This window comes from Triticum dicoccoides, chromosome 5A, assembly GCF_002162155.2.
Source record: "Triticum dicoccoides isolate Atlit2015 ecotype Zavitan chromosome 5A, WEW_v2.0, whole genome shotgun sequence".
NCBI classification, from domain to species: Eukaryota; Viridiplantae; Streptophyta; class Magnoliopsida; order Poales; family Poaceae; genus Triticum; species Triticum dicoccoides.
Window position 1 is genome coordinate 647,052,370 of NC_041388.1, and position 5,485 is coordinate 647,057,854.

The following is a 5,485-nucleotide window of genomic DNA, read 5'->3' on the forward strand; positions in this document are numbered from 1 at the left end:
AAATGCCAAAACAAATTTTCGCCGTCTAAATAAAATATTTAGAACGAGATGAACATTTTCTTGGCCCTAAAATGCAACTTTGAAAAACGTGCAATTTTTCTAATGCAAATAAAATCAAATATTTGATTTTAATATTTTTCCTCCATTATTTCAATTATTTTGGAGAAGTCATTTTCTCCTCTCATATATTTTAATAGGAAATATTTTCGGAGATAAAAATAATTAAAACCAAAATCCTTGTTTCAATATTTGATAAAAATCAAATATGAAAACTGGGAAATCCCCAACTCTCTCCGAGGGTCCTTGAGTTGCTTAGGATTTCGAGGATCGCGAAACGAGAAAGCAATAAAATATGTATGCAAGAATGATCTATGTATAACATTCCAAATTGAAAATTTGGGATGTTACAGATAGACATCCCTCTAGTCATCTAAATGATCACGTGATCCATATCAATTAAACCATGTCCGATCATCACGTGAGATGGAGTAATTTTCAATGGTGAACATCACTATGTTGATCATATCTACTATATGATTCACGTTCGACCTTTTGGTCTTAGTGTTCCGAGGTCATATCTGCATATGCTAGGCTCGTCAAGTTTAACCCGAGTATTCTGCACGTGCAAAACTGGCTTGCACCCATTGTATCTGAACGTAGATCTTATCACACCCGATCATCACGTGGTGTCTCGGTACGACGAACTGTAGCAACGATGTATACTCAGGGAGAACACTTATACCTTGAAATTTAGTGAGAGATCATCTTATAATGCTACTACCATACTAAGCAAAATAAGATGCATAAAAGATAAACATCACATGCAATCAAAATATGTGACATGATATGTCCATCATCATCTTCTGCCTTTGATCTCCATCTCAAAAGCACCGTCAAAATCTCCATCGTCACCGGCTTGACACCTTGATCTCCATCGTAGCATCATTGTCGTCTCGTCAACTATTGCTTCCATGACTATTGTGACACCCCCGATTTGACCGTACACTAATCATACATGCAAATGTGTACAACCAAGATCAGGGACTCACGGGAAGATATCACAACACAACTCTAGACACAAATAAAATAATACAAGCTTTATATTACAAGCCAGAGGCCTCGGAGGCTCGAATACAAATGCTTGAAGACACAAGAGTCAGCGGAAGCAACAATATCTGAGTACAGACATAAGTTAAACAAGATTTCCTTAAGAAGGCTAGCACAAACTGGGATACAGATCGAAAGAGGCGCAGGCCTCCTGCCTGGGATCCTCCTAAACTACTCCTGGTCGTTGTCAACGACCTGCACGTAGTAGTAGACACATCCCGAGTAGTAGCAGTCGTCATCGACAGTGGCGTCTGGCTCCTGGACTCCAACATCTGGTCGCAACAATTGGATATAGAAAGGGGGAAAAGGGGGAAAAGCAACCGTGAGTACTCATCCAAAGTACTCGCAAGCAAGGAGCTACACTACATATGCATTGGTATCAATGAAAGGGATAGCATATGTGGACTGAACTGCAGAATGCCGGAATAAGAGGGGGATAGCTAGTCCTATCGAAGACTACGCTTCTGGCAACCTCCATCTTGCAGCAGAAGAAGAGAGTAGATGGTAAGTTAACCAAGTATCATCGCATAGCATAATCCTACCCGGCGATCCTCTCCTCGTCGCCCTGTTAGAGAGCGATCACCGAGTTGTATCTGGCACTTTGAAGGGTGTTTTTATTAAGTATCCGGTTCTAGTTGTCATAAGGTCAAGGTACAACTCCGGGTCGTCCTTTTACCGAGGGACGCGGCTATTCGAATAGATAAACTTTCCTGCAGGGGTGCACCACATTTCCCAACACGCTCGATCCCCTTCGTCCGGGCACACTTTTCTGGGTCATGCCCGGCCTCGGAAGATCAACACGTCGCAGCCCTACCTAGGCACAACAGAGAGGTCAGCACGCCATTCTAAATCCTATGGTGCAGGGGTCTGGGCCCATCACCCATTGCACACCTGCACGTTGTGAACGCGGTCGGCGAGCAAACCTAGCCTCCCTTATACAAGAGCAGGCAATCCAGTCCAACCCGGCGCGCGCCCCTCAGTCGCTGATGTCATGAAGGCTTCGACTGATACCATGACGTCGAGTGCCCATAACTGTTCCCGCGTAGTTGGTTAGTGCGTATAGGCCAGTGGCTAGACTCGGATCAAATACCCAGATCTCATTAAGCATGTTATTTTGAAATAACCGCGGACGCCGACCAGGGCCAGGCCCACCTCTCTCCTAGGCGGTCTCAACCTGCCCTGTCGCTCCGCCATAAAGATCCACTCAGAGGGCCGTCGGCACAAATGGCCTTTTGGACCCAATCCGTGAATCACTCGCGGGTACTCTACGAGCCGACCCGACTTTAATCACCACAGGTATCATGTATAAAGTATATAGCATATACCCGTGATCACCTCCTGAGTGATCACGGCCCGATAGTATAGCATGGCAGACGGACAAGAATGTAGGGCCACTGACGATAAACTAGCATCCTATACTAAGCATTTAGGATTGTAGGTAAGGTATCAATAACTGTAGCAACAATGACAAGCTATGCATCAGGATAGGATTAACGGAAAGCAGTAACATGCTACACTACTCTAATGCAAGTAGTAGAGAGAAGAGTAGGCGATATCTGGTGATCAAGGGGGGCTTGCCTTGTTGCTCTGGCAAGAAGGAGGGGTCATCTTCGATGTAGTCGAACACACGGACATCGGCAGCGGTCTCGGAGTCTACCGGAAATAAGTAATGGAGGGGGAACACAATAAATAACAGAGCAATCAAATGTAACACAAAGCAAGATGCGACAATACGTTATGCTAAGGGTGACCTAACGTAGGGATAGGTGATACCGGTGAAGGGGGAAACATCCGGGAAGGTATCATCGGTGTTTCGCGTTTTCGGACATATGAATCGGAGGGGGAAGTTGTGTGTTTGCTATGCTAGGGATGTGTGGCGGACGAACGGGCTGCATATCCGGATTCGTCTCGTCGTTCTGAGCAACTTTCATGTACAAAGTTTTTCCAACCGAGCTACAGCTTATTTTATATTAATTTTAAAAGATTTAAATCATTTTAGGATTTATTTAATTATTTAAATTCAAGATTATCCAGAACAGTGCACGCTAACGTCGGCATGACATCAGCATGACGTCAGCAGTCAACAAATGTGTTGACTGGTTAACTGACGTGTGGGTCCCGTTCGTCATTGACTAGACTAACTGATCATGATTAATTAGTTTAATTAGTTGTTTAGATTAATTAATCAAAATTAATTAAGTTAATTAATCCTTTAATTGATTATTATTAAAAAAAATTTATTTTTTTAATTCTTTTTTTTCAAAAACGTTCTGGGGGCGTGGGGCCCCCATGTCATTGGCCCCAAGGGCCTAGCGGGCGACAGGCGCCTGGGCATGGGCGAACCCGCCTGGCGTCGGGGGAGCCCGCCCAGGGAGGGCGCGGACACGCTGGCGGGCAGCGGCACGAGGGGCTGGTGGCCAGGGTTGGGGAAGAGCGGGGTGGCGCGACGCTTGGCAGCAAGCGGCTGCAACAACAGCGAATCAGTGGGCGGCGGAGGCCAGCGAGGCATGAGCGGATGGTGGAGGAGCAACAACGGCTAGAGCCAGGGGCGTGGGGTCGAGCTGGGCGCCGCAATCACGGCGATGGAGCGAGCGGGACGGTCCCAGGTGCGCGGTCAAGGTGCACGACGCGTGTGAGAGCGGTAGGGGAGTGACAGGGCGTGGTGAGCGCGCCAGGGAGGGAGGCGATGCACGGGTGCACGCGTTGGGCGTGGCCGATGCGGCACGGGCGCGGCCAGGGCATGGCCACGGCGGGGCGGCAAGCCATGACGCGCTGGGCTGCGGACGAGCACGGCTGCGAGGTGGTTGCGGGCAGGACGTGGTGAGCGCGGTCGAGCGGCGGTGTCCGCGGCCAATATAGAGAGAGGGGGAGGGCGTGGCCCTCACCGGCGTTGCCGGGGTATGGGGGCGGCGAGGCTCGGTGGAGCCGGTGATGGAGAGGCGGGGGCGGTGCAGTCTGACGCGAGGGCAAGGAGGCGACGACGTTGACGGAGTCGGGCGGCGCTGGGGATGGGCGCGGCGGCCAGTGGGAGGGGAGGCGGTCGGCGCGAGCTTGCGTAGCAGCATGGGGCAGGGGAGGCGGGGCGCGGGTGCCAGTACGCTCCAGTGGAGTTGAACAACGTTTATTGTTTGCCTGACTTTGAATTTGAATTCGAACGGGAGTTGATGCATCGAGTGGTTAACAATAGTAATCGTGGTGACATGGCATCGAACAGGGAATTACTGTAGCTTAAATATCCCGGCGTCACAACTATTGCTACCGCTTAGTGATAAAGTAAAGCAATTACATGGCGGTTGCATTTCATACAATAAAGCGACAACCATAAGGCTTATGCCAGTTCCCGATAACTTCTATAAAACATGATCATCTCATATAAAAATTTATATCTCATCACGTCTGACCATATCACATCAAAACATGCCCTGCAAAAACAAGTTAGACGTCCTCTACTTTGTTGGTGCAAGTTTTACGTGGCTGCTACGGGCTTCTAGCAAGAACTGTTCTTACCTACGCATCAAAACCATTTTTCGTCAAGTGTGTTGTTTTAACCTTCAACAAGGACCGGCTGTAGTCAAAATCGATTCAACTAAAGTTGGAGAAATAGACATCCGCCAGCCACCTATGTGCGAAGCACGTCGGTAGAACCATTCTCATGAACGCGGTCATGTAATGTCAGTTTGGGCCGCTTCATCCAAAAATATCGCCGAATCAAAGTAAGACGTTGGTGGTAAGCAGTATGACTATTATCGCCCACAACTCATTGTGTTCTACTCGTGCATATATCATCTACGCATAGACCTGGCACGGATGCCACTATTGGGAACACAGTATTTCAAAAAAAATCCTACGATCACGCAAGATCTATCTAGGAGATGCATAGAAACGAGATGGGAGGGTGTGTCCACGTACCCTCGTAGACCGAAAGCAGAAGCGTTTAGTAACGCGATTGATGTAGTCAAACGTCTTCACGATCCAACCGATCCAAGCACCGAATGTACGGCACCTCCGTGTTCAGCACACGTTCAGCACGATGACGTCCCTCAAGATGTTGATCCAGTTGAGGACGAAGGAGAGTTTCGTCAGCATGACAGGTGGCGACGGTGATGATGAAGTTACCGGCGCAGGGCTTCACCTAAGCACTACGATGATATGACCAAGGTGTTAAACTATGGAGGGGGGGACCACACACGGCTAAGAGATTGCCTGTTCTGCTTTAGGGTGCCCCCTGCCCACATATATAAAGGAGGGGGAGGAGGAGGCCGGCCAAGGGGGAGGCGCGCCAAGGGGGGGAGTCCTACTAGGACTCCAAACCTAGTAGGATTCGCCCCCCTCCTTTCCTTCCAACAGAGAGGGGGAAAAGGGAAGGGAGAGAGAGGGA